This window comes from Gasterosteus aculeatus, chromosome Y (assembly GCF_964276395.1).
Source record: "Gasterosteus aculeatus chromosome Y, fGasAcu3.hap1.1, whole genome shotgun sequence".
In the NCBI taxonomy this organism is placed as follows: Eukaryota; Metazoa; Chordata; class Actinopteri; order Perciformes; family Gasterosteidae; genus Gasterosteus; species Gasterosteus aculeatus.
The window spans coordinates 9,275,974-9,297,136 of NC_135709.1; the positions used below are offsets into that span (position 1 = coordinate 9,275,974).

General features: G+C 46.9%; 1 long non-coding RNA gene and 2 pseudogenes across 3 annotated transcripts; 2 read left to right on the forward strand and 1 right to left on the reverse strand.

The window, feature by feature from the left end:
* Positions 1–2,547: 2,547 nt before the first annotated feature.
* LOC144391009 (uncharacterized) lies at positions 2,548–3,924 on the forward strand. Its single transcript, XR_013454868.1, has 2 exons — positions 2,548–2,664; positions 3,273–3,924. It is a non-coding gene; the product is annotated as an uncharacterized LOC144391009 (long non-coding RNA).
* Positions 3,925–4,746: 822 nt separating this feature from the next.
* Positions 4,747–7,474, forward strand: LOC144391008 (uncharacterized; annotated as a pseudogene). The gene is made up of 6 exons (XR_013454865.1): positions 4,747–4,917; positions 5,032–5,180; positions 5,305–5,568; positions 5,767–6,023; positions 6,444–6,559; positions 7,024–7,474. The product of XR_013454865.1 is annotated as an uncharacterized LOC144391008 (transcript).
* Positions 7,475–7,535: 61 nt separating this feature from the next.
* LOC144391362 (uncharacterized) lies at positions 7,536–20,674 on the reverse strand (annotated as a pseudogene). Its single transcript, XR_013455270.1, has 10 exons — positions 20,535–20,674; positions 19,578–19,780; positions 19,241–19,327; positions 18,276–18,424; positions 17,452–17,515; positions 17,218–17,299; positions 16,019–16,121; positions 13,533–13,667; positions 13,390–13,441; positions 7,536–9,250 (listed from the first exon to the last, which is right to left on the reverse strand). The product of XR_013455270.1 is annotated as an uncharacterized LOC144391362 (transcript).
* Between the last annotated feature and the right edge of the window lie 489 nt (positions 20,675–21,163).

The following is a 21,163-nucleotide window of genomic DNA, read 5'->3' on the forward strand; positions in this document are numbered from 1 at the left end:
TCAATAAAGACGACCCAGTTCAAGTCAAACAGCCATGATGCTCCACTTGTGTTATTTTTACTTCCATAATATTCGGCCTAGCATTGGGTATGGACGCCGGGACCGTTGAGCGAACCATCTCTGCTAAAAGGTTATGGGCCCAGAGTTACCCAGAGAGTTTCCAACGAGTTATCACAGAGAGAAAAGTCGCGACGTACCGCTTGTCCGGTGAGTTAGCATGCTAAGCTAGCGCCATGAGTAGAAGAGCCTACGAGTCAAGTGGCCGATGGTCACGGCTGGTTTTTGACGGAGATGAAAGGAACTACGAACTGTGGGAGACGACATTTTTGGGCCATCTCCGGCTACAAGGTTTAAAGGACATTATTCTAAACGAGCCAGACGGTGGAGATGATGAAGAGGAAGATAAAAATGCAGAGTTATACGTGCAGAGACCACTATCACAGCATTGAGAAACGCCGGTGAAACGTTAAGCGACGGACTGCTAGTGACAATGATTTTGAAGGGCCTGCCAGAGTCTTATGGACCGTTCGTTGTTCATGTTACACAGAGTGATGCAGTGCAGTATTTGTGTACTTTCTGAAAAATAAGAATGACACAGTGCAGGCAACAGAAAAGTTTCTTGCCGACACAGCGCCATATGGCAAGATAAAGTGTAATCAGGTCTGACAACGGTACTGAGTTTACGGGGAAACATTACCAAGCACTACTCAGCAGAAATGGCATTAGGCATGAGACCTCAGCCCCATACTCGCCACATCAAAATGCAGTAGGAGCTAGCGCAAATCGTGGCACTGACAACCCGCCGAGGCACTTCCTGTTGCAGGTTGCGGTGCCGCGGCGAATCGTGGCAACTGCCTCGACACTGCGGCAGTTGCCACGATTTCACAAGGCAGTTGCCACGAAGTCGTGACACTTGCCACGACTTCGAGGCACTTGCCACAATTTCACGAGGCAGTTGCCACGACTTCGAGGCAGTTGCTACGATTTCACGAGGCAGTTGCCACGAAGTCGAGACACTTGCCATGACTTCGAGGCAATTGCCACGGCTTTACGACAGCTACCTCGACTTTGCCGCAGTGGTGCCTCGACGGTTGCCGTTTTTACGACAGCCGCCTCGACTTTGCGCCAGACAAGCGGAGAGTGCGGGTTGGGATGTAGGATTTGACCGAGCCTGAATCAGTACCTGCGCTGCCTTCTGAGTGAGAAGGGGACGTATTATCCTGATGTTGTAGAGCGTGTATCTACAGGATCGCGTTGGGGATCACTTTTGGAGTCATTTCAGCAGACGACGTTAAAGGGCAGACATGGCTCATTGATATCGGAAATCTCCAAAGGTTGTATCGGAAAATCCGATACCCGAATTTCTCTGGTATCGGGTCCCGATACCGATACTGGATCGGATCGGCCCCATCCCTAGTTCATTTTATTTTATTTAATATTTCTATCTTAGTATATTGTATATAATGTGTATCTTTTTATTATATTTTGTTCCCTGTACATGCTGCTGTGATACCAAACTTTCCCTCTTGAGGGATCAATAAAGTATCTATCTATCTATCTATTATTTTAGTAATAAAAAGCCAGTAAGTGATACAACGGCTTCCCATTTTAGTGCAGCTAAGCGAATATGGACTAAGATCACTTGCCGCCCTGGTTACAATCTCTACTTTGAGAACTGATCAATGGGTATGTGATTATATGAACAAACAATAACACTGGATGGGTGCCATCAAGACGTGTCTAAAATTGAATGACGGTATATAATAGGAGTTACCAGTATTTTCATTTAAATTAATGTTAACTACAATTGTTGACAAAAGAATTTGCCTGAGCCTGAGATCCAGTGCACAAAAGCTGCTGGATTAAAGTATTAACCTTATTCTATATTGTTTCATAATCAGGCAACAGACAGTACCTTCATGATGGATGTTAGGTAAAATGGAAAATGACATTCTTTAAATTATATTTATTTCCTTTTGATTATATCTGTTGTGCTTGTGAAAAAGCGACCACCCAAACGCAAGGGAACGTAAAGTGTTTTAATGAACACAAACACACAAACAGAAGAATACGGGCGTTTGGCCAGCAATGGTGAAGCCCAGTGAGCAGAGAACGAGGTCCAGGCCGAGGGAGAAAGCACCAGACAGCAGGCAGCTCCCCAGTGAGCACAAGACGTAATTTCAACGTTGAAATATGGTTGAAATCGGGTTGAAATGAGGTCTGAACGTCTAAGACCTCATTTCAACGTCTTTTCAACCGGCTAAAAATGGGATGAAACATCAACGTGCCAGAAAACGTCAATTTGTTGACAAATGTGTCATGATGTAACGTAAGGTTGAAAGATAGACGATATAATTAATGAACTGGTCGGCGAAATTTGGTCTACGCGAAGACGTAATTTCAACGTATTTAATATTTCACTTAAAACGTCATAATTATGAAACTACGGACTGCATGCTGTTAATAAGATGCGTTTAAGACATAATAATGCGGGCAGGTTCAAACATTACTTGTAAACACGTGACTCCGCTCACATCTGTAACGCATATGCGCGAGTTCTTAGACGCCTGCAGAGCTCCGAGCGGACGCAGCACGAGGCGAAGTTACGGCAGCAGAGCGACATGAACGGGCTTATAGAACCACGACTACCGGCTCCAATGCTCTGTAAGTACGGGAGTGTTTGGATGAAGCACACATGGAACTATAACCGGGTGTTTTACTTGTGCTGCCCACCCGATACGGGAAAGACGGTCCTTTTTGTTAAGCTAGTTAGCGTTAGCGCAGGTAGTTTGCTAGTTAGCATGCTAGCTTGGAGCATGCTAGCGTTCAGCATGATGACCTGGACCAAAAGTAAACATCCCAGAATATTTTTCGTGTGTTTGGTGTTACTAATGCGTTAGGTTGTTGCTGTACCCATAAATGTTATTGCATTTCACATTGAAAATACGTTTTTAAAGCAATGGGGGCTAAATACAGATTGCAAGGGTGAAGGGCTGAATTCAACAAGTTGTGCTCTGTAAACAAGAGGGACAACACATTGTAAGTTACTGCTGCTTAAAGCATGATACTGTGTAATATACCTGGAAATGTTACTCCAGAAATACCATAAGTTGCAGATGAATTGTTATCTTGTTGATAATGTAATAAGTAAACCATCTATAAATGAGGATTCTAACACACCTGCTGCTGCTGTTATTATTATTATTATTAGTTTATTACTGTCATCATAAACCCAAATGACCAACTTTGCCTTTGTGCTTCCCTCCTCACAGGTTTCTGCGGGTGGTGGTTGCATCTGATGGAGGTTACATCTGATGATGGTTGTCCCTGCACTGGTCCTGCCTTACCCCTGGCTTAGTAATCCACAATATTAGAATCATTTCTGTCGTAGGAATTGGATGTACTGTACATCTTTAAATTGTTCATACTCTACACACCTTCGGCCTTGCTGTTTTCTCCTCAGGTTTCTCCCGGTTGAAGGTTTTTTACATTTTGGGGGTTTTGGGACAGGATGTTGCATGTTTACAGATTGCAAAGATGAACAAAATAAAATGATTTGAATTGAATAAACACGTTGACCAGAGAAATCTGCAATTCAGGGCTGTTCTCTGCACTCTGACTCCCTTTACACAAAGAATCATCAAGTGAGGATGAGGGAGATGCAGCTGATTTCAGGTATACTATCCCAACTCAAGTGACTCAGATCCACATCTTGTTACAGAATCTAAAAATGAAGTTCAAATGATTCAGAAAAATGGTCTGCAAACACAGAATTGTTGTTATTGAACACAGAAATGTTGTTTCTGCACTTTTAAATCCATAGTTTATTTCCCTGAAATATATATTTTATTTTTGTATTGTTTTTAATTAGGAAAAGTGTTATATGTATAGTGTTATATTTATAATAAATGCAAATGAACAAAATAATGTGTTTGTCCTTGTTAAGGGCTGTTAACATGACAACTGTGACTAAGTATGTAACTTGTACGTTTCCAGCGAGCAATTTATCCGTTGAAACAACGTTTAAAAGACGTCTATGGCCCGACGTTGAAAAGACGTTGCAAATTGGTTCAAAAGTGAAAGTTGTTTCAACGTCTATTCGTAGACGTTGAAAAGACGTTTACGTTTAGACCACATTTCAACCAGCGAGCATTTCAACGTTGAAAAGACGTTTAAAAGACGTCTATGGCCCGACGTTGAAAAGACGTCTATGCCCGACGTTGAAAAGACGTTGCAAAATGGTTTAAAAGTGAAAGTTGTTTCAACGTCTATTCGTAGACGTTGAAAAGACGTTCGCGTATAGACCCGTTTTCAACGTGATATATAATATCGGTGGTAAACTTACAAATGTGGACGTAGTTTCTTTTTAAACCTCTAAAATAATGATATAGCACACAAGAGAGGACGAAATATTACCGTATTAAAAAATCACGTTGAAATGTGGTCTAAACATAGACGTCTTTTCAACGTCTACGAATAGACGTTGAAACAACTTTCACTTTTAAACCATTTTGCAACGTGTTTTCAACGTCGGGCATAGACGTCTTTTAAACGTCTTTTCAACCAAAAAATGCTCACTGGGAGTCCTCAAGTTGAGGAAGGGGACAGCCGCTTTCTGGCCAAAGAGGTCCTGCACGGGGTAAACATTTTGCAAAGCAGTTGATGACGAAAAAGTAGGCGATTTGCAGATTCGTCCAAATAAAATGCAATGCAAGAGCTTCTTTCGGCTGTGTCTTTGCTCTCTAGGACTACAGTCAGCTGCCAAAGGCCGACATCTTCGCTCTGGGCCTTACAATTCTGAGGGCAGCCGGCGCGCCGCCTCTGCCTTAAAATGGAGATGAGTGGCACAGACTTCGAGAGGGGAAGCTCCCCAAACTGCCAACGGAGCTGTCTCCTCCATTCAGAGGCCTACTTCAGGTAGTCTTATTTCTGGAATGATTATTTTTATTTTTGAATTCAAATATCATTTTGAAAATTCTCCTAGGTTGTTAAAAATGTTTCTTTTTTCCCCCCCCTCTTTCCCCTCGTCAGTTGTTGCTGGATCCCGACCTGACAAAGCGTCCGTCTGCCAGGGAGCTCTGCAAGCACACCGTCCTGCGGGAGGATCGGACCAGGAGGGTCGCCGCTCGGCTGCGTAGAGAGCTCAATGTAGAGAAGTTCAGGACAGCCATGCTTGAAAAGTAACCGGGGAAATATAATACTTCAACAGGCATTGCCAGTTCTGGTCTTTTAAGCCCCTTTCTTCTTCTTTTTCATCATTCATTTAGTCTTGGATGCATTCATTTATTTCTGTTTCCTCCTTAGGGAGCTGCAGGAAGCTCGCCAGGCAGCTTTATCACCCGACCAGTACCACTGTCCTGGGCTGAAATCTGCTAAAATGGGGTCTTTACCCAAATCTGGAAGGAGGCTTGTTGGCGGGAAGGCCGTTCGGTCCATGAGCATTGGCTGCTTTGTGAATGAAGACTGATGTGACTCAATGACACAACCACGTGCCCGCCCTTTGCTCGGGTGATATGCGCGTCCTTCTGCAACCCGGGCTGTGCTTAAAAAGGCACTGAGTCTCTGATGGTCTCTGAAGCTCTATAAATCGATGAGTGATGAGTTGTTTGTAGTTGACATTTCAAAAAGTTCTCCACTTTTACTCTTTTTAACGTTAACTTTTTAACTCATGAGTGCGTCAGCTGACGTTAGCTGACTTATGTTTCATCGCGTCTGCGAGTCTTCATTCAAAAGTGCCCCCTTCCTTCCTTCCTCCCTCCCCGGCAGCGATCACCGATGGATGTCCTCGGGGAGCAGAACGTCGCCCTGGTGGCTTTGGCCTTCCTTCAAGCCGACTGCGCGTCTCCGGGTTACGGGAAGGCGCTCAACTCCTTGCGCGAAGACGTCCTCCGGAGCCGGCGCATCGACCTCGGTGGCCCCGCGGGGGACGCGCCGGGACCTGGAGACGGACGGACACGCGGCCAGCTGCTGCATCACTGCTGATCTCGGGAACATCATGCCTTCCGTGGAGCTGCAGTTGCCCCGTGAGTATTTAGATGGTAGACCCCCCCCAGACTTATATCGGATCAGCTGTTTTGTGTTTTATGCTTCTTTGTGTGTGTGTTTTATTTCTGGAAGCTGTTTTGGTGGATGTGTTTAATCACACCGGTGAGCTGTAAAAGCGATCACACCTCATCACAGTCAAAGTTGTTTTCAAGATACAGTAATGAAACCACTTGTACCTTGATGGGAAAGCAGGAAGTGACAGCTGTCAGCCATTTCATGTGACTTGGTGTCTCAGTCAGATCCAGTCTACATTTCAATCATCTTATTGACTGAAGAGGTCAAATGTCACGTCTTGTTTTCCCAGAATATTAACATGGATTAAATCACAGTACACAACGTTCACCGAGGTGTGCTGATTGTTTGGATAATCTTTGTTTTCTTTTTACGGAACCGTGCAGAGGATCTTCATCAGATCGCACAGGGGCTGCGAGACATCGCCGACCAGTTTGAACTCAACGTTGTGGCCGAGGCGACCGGCAACCTGGGCAGGAACATCTCTGCCTCCCCCTCTGAGGTGAGTCCGCTCCGAGCACAGGGGAACGCGGATGATGTGACGCTCACAGTCTGTGATACGCAGGACTGTAGATAAGAGTCAGTTACAGCAAGGAGATCATTGATGGTATTTCTTTGAGCAATTGGGATTATTTAACTCTTATTAAATGTGTCCACTGTTTCCATTCTTGAGATTTGTTTAGCGGGAGTCGGCCTCCCAGGTGCTGATTCAGTAGGCAGACGATGGCAGCAACAGTCCGAGTCACACTCAGCTCTTTGCTGTGTTAACCAGTGCGTTCGGTTGCTGCCCTCAAAACTTCATAATCGGCTTTAATTATGTGTTGATTTAGGGGCGGTTCATGTGGACCAACGGGTCATCTTTTCAAGATGAACTGGATTACGTCATTTCATTTTTTGCTTTACAGCAAAGTCCAAACGTCGTCCTACTCGCCTTGTTCTGACCGGGTCCCTTCTGTTCACTTGCAGCAGTGGAAAGATCACCTGACGTGGGAGGTGGAGCGGGCGATGAGGCGGGGCGTCGGTCTGGAGCACCTGCCCCAGGAGCGCGTGGCCGCGGCCCTGGTGCTCACCCTAGGAGGGGAGTGTGCGAGCAGACCCCCCGACTGCTGAGGGACCTCTTCTCCGCCGTGTTGCAGTACTTCAACCCGGCTGGGCGTCGATGACGGAGGAGCGACTGGATTGGAAAGTGGCGTCCTCTTTTTTTTTTACGACCGTCGACACGTGTTTGAGTTTACAGTCGTTTTTTGAAAAAGGGAAAAGGAAGGTTAATTTTGAGACTTGAATATCTTCATTACTTTATTTGTTTACTATTGCTTGAAACGGTAGTTTATACTTGAAACATGATCATATTGTATTTGAGGAATTTTCTGTCATGTATGTTTATTACAATACAATATGATTAAATCTATTTTCCCAAGATTGAGCGTGTTGATATTCGCCCGTGCCCACTTTTACACAGCAAAAAAAACCACCACAGAAAAGGTTCTCAAATACTGTTTTAATTAATCTCATCTGAAACTCTGGGTAAAAAGCGTCATGTTTGGGAACACCCATGGACTTCCTCCTTTCAAAGGGTGGATGCTATGTAACGTCCACACAAACGATGTTCTAACAGACAATCCAGAACGTTTCATAGAAAAGGTTGAACGTTCCCCTAAAACACGTTACTTTCTGTTAAAGGTAAAGTTGAAACTTACTTTGACAACCTAATCAGCTTCTCTGTTAATGTGAGACCATAAACGAAAGTCAATGCCTTTAAAGAACAAACTGACCCGACCGCAGGTTGTGGCAGGAGTCGGGTACGTTGCAAGTGGAGTAAAATGCAGAGAACTACAAAGAAAAACAGATGCCGCCTTGCTGTGTGGGAGGAAGCGATTCGTCTCAACACAACTGGAATGGCGCCAAACCCACCACCCGCGAATCACATACCCAGTGCACAAACTCTCCATTCAAAGACACGACGGGCTGAGAAGAAAAACACCAGGAGGAAAGAGCTCAACAAAGTGCTTTGTTGGAGTCACAGTAGTAATAGAGGGCAAATAGTCAGTATGTGGTAGAGGTGAGATCTTGGTTCCCAGGGGGCATTTTCACAGATGTAAAACCCTTCAAAAAGAACCGCAGATACAACCGCCTTATTTAGTCAAAAGAAGACTTCCACCATGTGTGTACTAATACATTTATTTCTACCTCAACATTGTGTCATTTACATTCTTCAACCCTGAGTAAGATTTTTCTACTTCCTCCGGTAGCTCATGGCACCGTACGCCAACACGCCAGCGAGCACCGCCAGCGCGGCGCCTCCGCAGAGCATCGCTTGCAGCGCGTATTCGGGTTCCGGCTGCGTGGGGGGATCCTCGGCTGGGGGCTCCGCAGGGGGCTCCGCAGGGGCCTCTGCAGCCCGCGGGACAAGAAGCTCAGCCCCCCCGGCCTCTCGCTCTGGTTCTGGTTCTGGCTCCTCCAGTTGGGGGGGCACCGTGACAGGCTCCGCCTCCCGTTCCGGTTCGGGAGCGGGTTCTGAGGTGGCTGGGGTTTCCTTGGCTACGGATTGGGAGGCCACCTCAGCGGGTGCTGGGGCGGTTTCAGCAGCCAGTAGTGGTTCTGGCTCAGGCGCCGGTTCTACTGCAGCAACGGATAACGGTGCTGCTGCTGCTGCTACTTCCGGCTCTAAGGAGACGAGAGACGGCTCCGCCAACAAGCTCGCGGGCGCCTCCATCACGATGGCGTCCTCCAATGAGAGCAGGGAGGCCGGGCCTGCCGAGTCCCCCCCGAACTCCTCCCTGAGCTCGGCCAGCTCGCTCTCTGTGCCCAACACGCTCAGCATGCTCTCGTCTATCGCCCCGACCTCGCCGCCCTCCTCGAGCAGCTCCACGTGCACGATGTCGGAGTTGGAGGAGTTGTTCTCGCTGCGCTCCTCGGCCAGGGCCGCGCCCTCGTTGCTGTCCAGGCTCTTGACGTCCTCGGGGTCCATCGCGCAGACCTGCGCCCACGACTCGTGGCCCGCCAGAGAAACGGGAAGGCTCTCCGTCTGCCAGGAGCTCTGCTCACTTCCGTGGTCTCCCGTGCTCCGCAGCGAGGAGGGGGGGCTGAGCCGGTCGGGGTGCTGATCCCCCGACAGGATGTAAATGTCGTTGCTGTCTTCGATGCAGGCGATGCCTCGCTGCTCCTCCTCGGGCTCGAGGCTGAAGATCTCACCCTGGGGCGGACAGAGGGGGACAAGGGGAGTCAACGATGTGCTAAAGTGTGACTGCTGTTATTTTGTATCTATGGTCGCAACGCGGAGGATTATTTAATCCCCCACCATCTCTAATTTAGATAATGCCAGAGTGAAGGATTAAATTGGTTTTTAAGTGACACCTCCAAGGGGCTGCAGTTCACCTGTGACGCTGCACTGCTTCACACCTTACGTTGGCCTTGTATCGCCACCTAGTGGCTCACTGATTAAACATCTAGTCATCTGCCAGCCTCTCCTGTTACATAACACACACTTATCATATGATCATGTGCGTATGAGTGACTGACAAAGAGGTCGGCTTGCTGAAGTAAAACATATTCCAGTGAATCAAAAAGGTACTGTCGGCTAAAATAAATACATGCATGTATCTTTTGCCTAACGTGAGTATTTCATATGCTGACTGTGCACTGCGCGCAGAACTCGCAGTTCAAAGCCCAGAAATGCACCGGCGGGTGTTCACCATGAGCACGAGGGAACAGGATACATCCCGACCTGGTCACCATCTCGACGGAATTTCACCGCGGGAATGTAGAGGCTAATTATGCCTGCGCTGACATGTGCAAAGGTTTGTGGGAAACAGGCTGCAGAAAGTAGGGTTGGGTTCATGGGAAAAAAATCCACCTGCACCACAGATATACCGAGCTCCACTGGGCCAAGACAAACGTCTTGATTGGACCAGAGCAGGCGACTGTCATGTTTCTACGCACGTCACAGAGGTGTCACCTGAATTTACGGAATGTAGACAAAGAGAGGGACAGACAGGGGTCACAGAGGGGTTTGTTGCGCGAGTGCAGCAGACTGAAAAGGTCCCGACAGCAAAGATCGGCTCCCAGAGCCACACGTCCCCTTTAGAAACCGCGATGAAATGTTCTGGTGTTCTTCACACAGCGCCATTGACATTTGCATCCAAAACACAAAACGCATTGTGAGGAAGCGCACAGTATCGAAATGATTATAGACCTGTGCAAATTGAACTGGTAAATGACACCGGGAAGCTGTGAAGGTCTCTTCCTAACAAGGACACTACGTTGCCGCAACGGTCAAGACAGAACGGAGATTAGATCTCTCTGTTATCCAACATTCGCGCTTTCCATAAGCTGATTTGCATGCGAGACTAAAAGTGAACCCTTGGCATCAGTAAAAAAAAAAAAATGTTCCGATGATGTTCCGAGCATCATCCGCAGGGCTTCGCTGCATTAATGCCGCTTGTCAGCGAAAAACAACTGGGCAAGTAAACACATGCGCCAACCATAAACAACTTGTTGCATAACTTTTAAAAAGCTATTTAATTATCGTCATTGAAGAAAAACAATATCCAAATGAACAAAAAAGGAAATATTTTATCAACACCATAACAAAAGCATAAATAATTATTACACACCTGAACGTATTCACACATTCAGTCCCTCTTTGACGCTGGACGTTGTAGCTCAGCAGCGCGGCGGGAGCAGAGTGACACACGGCTCCTTTGGGTGCTGTTGTGTTGCGAAGCGTCTCCCAGCGTCCTCCACCCGAAGGCAAACGCACGCTACGGTAAAACGGGTTCGCATTCCTGCTGTGAAGGGTGCAGTTTGCCCGTCACAGTGACACAACACCGCGCGGCTACTATAAGCCAGAGGACCCTCATAAAAATCTTTATTTTTTTAACTGTCTCTAAACAAACGCCGGCGCCATGCTGCTGCTGCCAAACATGAGTTGTTGTGTGTGAGAACTTCTCGCTTTGTTCATTCACAAAACTTAGAACCCACCAGACTACGAAACAAAATCAGGTTTCAAAGTTTCTTGGCTATTTCAAAACTAGCAACTTTCCATTTTGGGATTATATTTCCACATGATAGCTGCCGGCTCACGTGTCCTCTAGACACGTCAGGATTATGTCATCACTGGTCCCGACAGGCGCCGAGGTCACAGCTGACAGAGAGCGACCACTAGACGGCCCCGTCAGCATCTATTTGTACCGTCGTCACCCAGAATGCCCTTTCACACTCGGATCAAATGCCTCAGCAAATGTTCATCACCGCAAACCCCTTTTTAAAACATGCTAAATGGCACCAAGAGTACCTGCGGTTCACTGAGACACGTCTCCATCGGCCCAGGAGACCACCAATCCCACTATTTCACCCCCCAATTAAAGCGATAATTATCTCAACAATGGAAGAAAAAATACTGATTACTCCTGATTTTTTTGTGGGGGGGGGAGAGTGACGCGAGGACGGAGAGGAGGGGTAAGCAGCCCTGTTCAGCCCGTGGCCAGCTGCTGCTGATGTGCAAGTGGGCCAGTCTAACCCCTGGTGATGATGTATTCAGAAGATTAAGAGTTATTTTGGGGGGGGCTTCCTGAGGCTAAACAGCACTCTACTCTGGTCAGGTCTCGTACGAAAGCAGTGGCACAGTGATGCACATGAGTAGTAATAAAGACCTACTTTTGGGGGGCAGGAGGGGTGGGGGGTTGGCATGTGACCTTTGACCTCAGACACGTGCAAGAGGGAACTTTTGGGGGGTAGGAGGGGTGGGGGGTGGGCATGTGACCGCCGCCATTTTGACCGGAAATGCGTCATTGAACTTTTGGGGGGTAGGAGGGGTGGGGGTGGGCATGTGACCGCCGCCATTTTGAAGTCATGCCCAGAAATGCGTCATTTTACGAATGGAAACGTAAACCATTTTTGACGATGATGTGCGTTGTTTTGATTGGAAATTTGCCATTTCAGGGGGTGTTTTATGCGATGGGCGTTAGTTTTGACCGGAAACACGGGACTGTAGGAGGGGTTTCGTCATATATATAGATGTGTTATTTGGCGCCTCGATCAAACTTTCCTTTTGGACTGGTTCACGCTCCAGGATTCTTAGTGAAACAGCAGAGGCCTATCCCAGTGTGGTCCCAGTGGCGTCTTCTTCTTCTTCTATTCAAAGGTATGAGAGGCCCCGCCACAAACCAGTGAGACATTGGTGCTTCTGTTCAGATTCACCAATATCAGCTTAATGCATGAACTAGGGGGCTATCTTCTTAGCCAACAGAACACAATTTGTAACCTAACAGAGGAAAGCCCTCAGCAAAACATACATCTTAAGGTTTAACGAGGAACACATATGCAGACTTAGTGCAGCATTATGTGACACAGTACACAAGCCGGGGCCAACCCCCAAACGTCTTCTTCTGCTTCTCTTCAATGGTATGAGAGGCCCCTCCACAAAACAGTGAGACACTGGCGCTTCTGTTCAGATTCACCAATAACAGCTTAATGCATGAATTAGGGGGGCTATCTTCTTCTTAGCCAACAGGACACACATTGTAACCTAACAGAGGAAAAACCCTCAGGAAAACATACAGTTTTAACAAGGAACACATATGTCGACTGCTGCTGCTGCAGCAGCAGCATCAACGCGCGATCTCTCCACCAGTGCACGAAGGCTTTTAAGCTGTTCCTCTGTATTCTGTAACAGGACCCTATACCCATCATCATTATTATTATGGTTATCCCCTGATCGTTGTATATCACCCGTGCCCCTCTTCAAAACTTTTCTGGGGGGAGGCATACTACACGTCTGTATTGTTTATTTAGACACCACCCCTTATAGACACCATGCCTAGTAGATTACCTTGGATATAATTTATTTGTAAGTAGAGCTATGATAGCTTCACTGGATGCATTCTGAGCTATCAGGTATTGTTTTATGGAACAGCCGTTGGCGTCCTGTGTTTGTCTAGCCTCCTCTTGTTTCTTACATAGATCGGTTACTATCTCTTTTAATGCGGTGTTGGAACGACGCAGTTCACTGATTTCATTTATCAACTCTACATATAAGGGGTTAGCGGTGTCCCTCGGGTGCACAATCACCACCGTGGGTTCTGTGGGTATACCTGCTCTGTTTTGTTGAAATGGGGTTACACACTCTGCCGATGTTGCTCCTATTGCAGTACTCTCTTCTTCATAGTCACAGACCGCCTGCAGCATTTCCTCGTCAGTCAAACATTCTGGATAGTACCATGTGTCCTTTGTTGGTGTTGACAGGTCAAGCTGCTCCCTACTGTACAAGCATACACGGTTTAACAACAATAATCACTAAAATACATAAAAAATATTTGATATTGTTCCAGTTACCTGCAACCCCTGTTTGACAGCGACGGTCAGCCGACTTTTCCCGAGATGTCGACTCTTTCAAGAGAATTATAAAATCATCTGAATGATTCGTCAAATAATAAATATATAGAAAGCTTATATCATACTTATATCATTTTCCCTACCTGTGCCAGCTCCCTGGTTGGGGCACGTAGTCGTTGTTGGTAGACAATTGAGTGCAGCAATCTCCTTTTTTCAGTTTTTCAAGACTCCCATGTATACGATGCGAGTTGTCATCTATTTCTAAAAGGTGTAAATACCTATTAAAAAATATATACATATATATATATAAAAACAAATATGAATCACTCGACATAGTACAATCTTTAAAGCTTTTTATTTTTATTTTTTTAAATTTATACCAATGTATGTGTATATATATATATGGAAATGTCTTATATGTGAGGATGCACCAGTCTGCCAGGGTGTCAAGAAGTGAACCGTGGCTGTATCTATATAGTAAGGATCCTGTTTTTCACACACCAGGGTCTCAGTGGGGGTGAGGGTTCATATGTTGATTAAAACTAAACAAACTGCTCACTGTTTACCACATAAGGACTCTGTTTTTCTCCATCCCTGTGGGGCTCTCAAGCTATTTAGGGTTTAGCACCGTTTGGGTGCTGCGTACATTATGCGACCCTAAGTCGACACGCTTGTTCCTCGTTAAAACTGTATGTTTTCCTGAGGGTTTTTCCTCTGTTAGGTTACAATGTGTGTCCTGTTGGCTAAGAAGAAGATAGCCCCCCTAGTTCATGCATTAAGCTGTTATTTTTGAATCTGAACAGAAGCACCAGTGTCTCACTGTTTTGTGGAGGGGCCTCTCATACCATTGAAGAGAAGCAGAAGAAGACGTTTGGGGGTTGGCCCCGGCTTGTGTACTGTGTCACATAATGCTGCACTAAGTCTGCATATGTGTTCCTCGTTAAACCTTAAGATGTATGTTTTGCTGAGGGCTTTCCTCTGTTAGGTTACAAATTGTGTTCTGTTGGCTAAGAAGATAACCCCCTAGTTCATGCATTAAGCTGATATTGGTGAATCTGAACAGAAGCACCAATGTCTCACTGGTTTGTGGCGGGGCCTCTCATACCTTTGAATAGAAGAAGAAGAAGACGCCACTGGGACCACACTGGGATAGGCCTCTGCTGTTTCACTAAGAATGAACCAGTCCAAAAGGAAAGTTCGATCGAGGCGCCAAATAACACATCTATATATATGATGAAACCCCTCCTACAGTCCCGTGTTTCCTGTCAAAACTAACGCCCATCGCGTAAAACACCCCCTGAAATGGCAAATTTCCAATCAAAACAACGCACATCATCGTCAAAAATGGTTTACGTTTCCATTCGTAAAATGACGCATTTCCGGGCATGACTTCAAAATGGCGGCGGTCACATGCCCACCCCCACCCCTCCTACCCCCCAAAAGTTCAATGACGCATTTCCGGTCAAAATGGCGGCGGTCACATGCCCACCCCCCACCCCTCCTACCCCCCAAAAGTTCCCTCTTGCACGTGTCTGAGGTCAAAGGTCACATGCCACCCCCCCACCCCTCCTACCCCCCAAAAGTTCCCTCTTGCACGTGTCTGAGGTCAAAGGTCACATGCCAACCCCCCACCCCACCCCTCCTGCCCCCCAAAAGTAGGTCTTTATTACTACTCACATGTTCCTGCCCCCCCCCTGCTGGCATGTGGTGCTTACATAACACGGGGGAGAAGAACCGCCTCAGACTGAGGGCGCGCACAGGGCGCTTTGACTACCAAATACACTGCAGTACAGGAATGCATGGACTCGGTTTTCCTGCTCTTTTCTCTGCTCGCTGATGGTGTAACGGTCAGCGCACCGCTTTTGAACCTCAGGAGTCACGTTACACCACACTCACGAGGACGGGAAGGGACGTGGTGCACTCAGCTGCCGTCCAGCAGTTTTCACTGACGGACAAAGGTCAGACTTCTCGACGGGAAGGAGAGACCATATAGAGACACGTTCACGATTACATGAACAGATACATGCACACGGCGCCAGAGAGCGGCTTAACTACAGTCAACTAGTTCTTCTCCATCTTCATTTTAGAATCGGTCTCTACATGTAGGACATTTTCGCCCGCCCTCATTGCTGCCCCCTCTCCTCTCCTCCTACCTGCCCCTGGCTGTGGCCTACTGCTTTTGTTCCTGCCAAATGAAGTGTACGGCACATTAAGGTCATAACAATCCTTATTGTGTTCTGATGTAACCAACAATGGCACGACGGCCGCCTGATCGAGCAACTTCACTGGAAATTGACCGCGCTGGAACTAGAGTGTTGTTTTGCGTCGCTTCAAACAACGAATAGTGTAATAATTTGATAAATAAATGAGATGAATATAATAAACAGATTTGTGCTACTCGATGTTCGTCGTTTAGTAGCAATGGACATACATTTTCTCGCGCAGTAAGTTCCCATTTCGTGGAATGAGACATAAATATGCACGTGCAGCACGTCTACACTAAATAACAATTAGCTCCACACACATTAATAGAGCGGAGAGAGATACTTTGCGTAAAAACCTGCACGCAAAATCCGTCCCGACCAACGAGGTCACTCTGGAGCAGCTTCAGCGCTGCAGACCGACCTACCTGCACGTGAAGTCCCGGGGGAACAGAGGCAGCACGCGACGGAGGGTCCCAGAGCCTTTAGGACGGTCCGTGGAGGCAGAGCGGCGAGTGTGCTGGCCGGCAGCTGTCGAACCAATGGAGGCTTCACTTCCTTCTCCGTGCCCTCCAACCCCCCCCCCCCCCCCCCCCCCCCTTCGTATTCCCTTATTCCCTCCCCTCCCATCGGCAGTTTCTCCACCCCACCGCCCTCCCTCTTTTCTCTCCAGCCCGCCATCGCTGATCCTCAGCCGGTCATCCCCGGTGACACTGAGACTGTCGCTTTGTTTTGGAGCATTACATCCAGAGCATCAGGACAATGAGGAAATGGCGACTGGAGGTGCGGTTGACGGGTCACAAGTCATGTGACCCTTAGTCATGACCTTGTTCATCGGGAGCCATCGACGTTCCACTTATTCTCCAATTATTATTATTAAGAAAAATGCTCGCCGATGTAATAAAAAAAACTATTCTATTTGAAAATGAAGTTGCAAAAGTTGCAGGTCTGTGATAATTAAGCAATATGATTGATATAATGCTCACTAGCTCAATGCTTTCAAGAGTAAACACAGCACTGCAGCTGCTTTATAGCAGGATGTTCTCACAATGAGGACATATCAGCATTGCATAAATGCAAACTGCCAAGATTATTGGTCAGCTCAAATCACAAGTTCATGTTGTAGGACAGTTAAATATGCAAAATTCAGGATCCGAGGAACGTATACAGCCGCAAACTAGTTTCCATATAAAGATTTGCTGGAGTAACGGCGTCCTCGGCAAAGAATGAAGTCACGAGGCATGTGAGGAGCGTGCACGTTCGTGCATGAGTCCCGGTGTGTTGTGCCCTAGTGGCTCTGTAACGGCAGCCACTCAGCACTGCGCTCATATGGCCGTACAACTGACAACGGCGGCTTTGTGCGTCTTCTATTGCAATAATGAAAAAGACCAAACCGGGGCAGTAGTGGGTCCTCTTGGGTATAAAACAGCTGCACAGGTAACTCACTCATGCCCTCAGCAGGCTATTCTGTGTTCTGCACATCTCATTCACCTAATATCCAAGCATGGTTCATGTAAATGTACACTACAATTAACTATTTTGACTTCCAGGTGACCAACTATTAAATAAAACAGAAGGCATATAATGAGGCATCTTCCATTGTTCGCTAAAAGACAAACAAACTCACCCATTTTCCTTGCTGGATGATGAGTCGTCAGTGACTTGCCTTTGCTTTGTAAAGCCTTGAGTAGCACCAAAGCTACTAGCACCTGGGAGAGGGCAGTAGGTGGGGGGGGCGGAGGGGTGGAAGAGACACATAAGGAGGGAAGAGGTCATGAATATCTGAAATGGATTAAGAGATTAAATGTTAAATGTTGCACCACGTGCAAGTCTTTCATAAAAGTCTCATGAAACGACTCACCCTGCTCCAGCCTCCCTGTGTGTGTGCCGAGAGATCCTGTGTGAATTTCTAGTAGTCCAGAGGCCTTAAAACACACACACACACACACACACAGGCGACAATCAGGTTTCCACGACTCAACATCCAACTTGTCTGAGGATATAAACATGTGCCCTTCTCCCATCCATCTTCAAAGGCTTATCCGGGGTCCGCCAGCTCCCCGAGGCCTCTTCCCAGCGGCCGTGTGTGCTCACAGGGATAACAAACGGACATTTGTGCACACCAACTGGGGATGCCTTGCTCCCCACCGTTCGATTTGCTGTCAATCATCAAAGCTTTGGCTGTATGTTCATCACCTGTGCGTCACCAGAGTGGCCTCCCGTTCGGAGGCCCGAACTTTTCAAAGCTCTCCAATTTAAAAAAGTAGAAACCAATGTGTGTATTTGTGAGAGTGAAATAATGTGTGTTAAGACATTTGAAGAAAAGCTATGTGCCTGTTGATGTGTAAGAGTTGAACGCAATCCTTTTCAATCCATTTCATGCAATACGGTCCTTCCGCCACTGAAGGTTCAGGAGTTCACCGTGAAGAAAATTACATGAACAGCCGCTCGTCAACATTGACTTTGTCGTTCCTACAAGATTGCAACCCTCCCGCTGTGGACACACACACACATTGTGTGAACGCAGTGGGGAAAATTAGATCAGCACTGAACAGCGTCGCCGCACCCAGCGTTTGAAAAACATTCGGATGAAAAACTTAAAGCGCCAATCATACAACCTACACCAGCACTGACGGGATAAATACAGGATTATTGCTTATGAACGCCAGAGAGGAGCACACTGACCCTACGAGGAGCGCGTCGACAGCTGCTGCCAGCTGCGGGTCAAGCTGTGTGGCCTCCTATCGCGGCGAGGCAGTCTTCGATCGCCGCCTCCGGGACGGCGGGATGAAACACCGGCGACGCGTGCCGGTCGAAGCCCGACGTGGAAAGAGCTAAGAACACACGAAGCACAGGAGGGGGTCGGATCTCTGACAGAAAAGTGTGGTTCATTTTTGAGGAATTATTGAGAAAAAAAGCAACAAAGAAAAAAGAAAGCTCAAATAAAATTCCTGCACTTCCTGATGTTAACTCCAAAGGTCCGGGTTATTTATGGGACCACAGTTGAGCGAGTAGCACGAATAAAGGTAACTGGGGTTAGCGTGGTGGTCGCCGGGAGACGAGGGGTCCTCTCCTCCTGACTTGGGCTGACGCCAAACCATCCTCCTCTATTCAGGAAGCTCGCTGTGGCGGCAGGGCATGGTCAGGCGTGGTCGGGGGCGAGATTGGTGTCCTCAGCTGTAATCAGTTTGAAGTAATTGTGTTCTTCCCACATATACACGGAGGACGGACTGACACACGTCCTTTATCGTCTAACCCAACAGGTTACAGCCATTTGTAACACTCACAAGACATGAGCGGGGACGGTCCTCGAGGGACACTCCCTCGTGTCGTGCTACTCAAAAAAGTTATCTTTGCCTGCATACATTTCATGTTATACTCTGACCTCTGGATTCCTTCACAAAAAGGTAAACAAAGAGAAGCCAGAGTTCTACAACATTGAGGTTTATGTATGTTTTCTTTTATTCATCTATACTTTGAATTATGATAATTGTGGTTGACATTCTATATATATATATAGCTGCCCTGAAATATCAACAAGGAAGCATATCTACTTTCTCCACTATATTAAGGAGACCTGACTCCTTAAGGGTCAACTTCAAATCAGAGACCTTCAGACTTGAGAAATGAATATTAACATCTATTGTTACATGGAGCGATTTTGTCATCCAGATGTCTCAGCTCTTCCTCGTGTTCCCTTATCATTGTGCGCCTCTTCCTCTCGCGCTGCCCGTCTCCTGCGAGAGATAAACAGACGAATCAACGGCCTCTCTCGCTCTATCACACACAAACAGGCCGACTGCTCACAGAGACTCTTCACAAATACAAGACAACCACCAATCAGGAACAACGGGGGGGGGGGGGGGGGGGGGGGGTGCTCCATCACGAGAGAGAGACAGAGAGAGAGAGAGAGAGGCTAAGCACGCCTCATCGGCGAGAATGGCCATTTCAAACTCTTACGTCTAAAATATAGCCCCCTTTTCTCACCTTGAGGAAAGGTCCGGGGGCGTGATCTTCCAACGGGCAGCATGGCCAGGTAGTTGAGCACGATGTACTTGGTTTCATAATGGAAACCCTCTGGCACGGAGGCAGCAGTGGAGGCAGAAGAGGTGGGGCCCGAGGCAGACATCGAACCGACTCTCGGGCATATGCGTGGTTACGGATGAAGCTGGACGTCTCAACTGAGGAAACTCAGAGCCAGGGGGAACAAATCTTTTTAGTTTTTAAAAGCACATCACACTCAACGGTTCTGATTGCATCAGTGAAATAGCCAGGGGCCTCTGGATCTGCGCTGCTGACCCCTAAAGAAAAACACAGGTCGATAGAGCCAAGACGCGTCTATCTCGAAATCGGTACTTGCGTGTGGTGTAAAGAAGGGGGGGTGAAAAGGGCAGTGTGTGGCGTTACTTTAACTTGCATTAAATGGAGATAAGTCAGCTCACATCGTTTCCCCATAGACGAGTTAACATCATGCGCACTCAAAAGTGAAAAGATCGTCAAGTTAGACTTATTAACGAAAACAACTTCCGGATTGAACTGTCAAAATAAAACCTCTCACCGCCCCACCTCTGGAATTCCAGTAATACCAACGTGTCTGCGGTCAGATAACTAGTGTATAACTAATATACCAGTTCAAATAAAAAACATTACATTTATTGTGCACTTACTTCCAAAGTGACAGCGTGGCTGCGAACGACTTGTTTTACGCTCATACGCCATTACAAAATTAAGGGACTTTAGGTAATGAACCATTAGGTTATTGTTACTTGACACATTTAACATTAGTAATTGTATGCCACGTTAACGAAGTACCGTCTTTCGCCGGAACACCTTAGCACACATGCAACTTGTTAATGTATTAGCTAACTTAACGTTAACGTTTCACGTCCAATGCGCTATTCCGGAGATGCAAAACTTCCATTCAACTTGGAGTCAAATTCTTACCGTCCTTGGCCAAAGGTCAAACAGCTGCTGACAAACGACAGGGAGAATGGAAATTTTCGACCCAGTTCATGGAGCAGTAATTAAAGCAGACCACCACTGTGAGGGGGCAGCGGCGCTAGGACAGCGTGTGCTCCGAAAGCTGCACAAGATAGCGGTGATACACCACTGCGTTTCCTGTCAGAACTTTCAAAATAAAGCACGCATCAGTAAAGGTCGGCGGTACAACTTTGTGAAGCGACAACGCCAACGTTGTGCTGGATATACCTGTAAAATGTATCGTTCATCCGCACGTGAAAGGAAGTAAGAAAGGAAAGGAAAGGAATTTGAGCACGGACCGCTGTAACGTTACAGAGAGAATTAACTTTTTTGCCGTTGTTATTATTGGAATCGCCTTTCCAGAGAGAGATATTTTAAACGTATAACCATAAAAAACGTTGTGGTCATCAAATATGTGACATACATACCATCAATGTATGGGCCAATCAAACCGGAAAACATATTTTTTCGTACAGAAAAGGGAGGGGATAAACCTATTCCCGCGTGCATGGTTGGTGTGTCTTACTTTGAAAGCCGTACCCGGATGTTGCTTTTCATCTCGCGTCGCTAGCTCGACTTTAATGCTTAACATA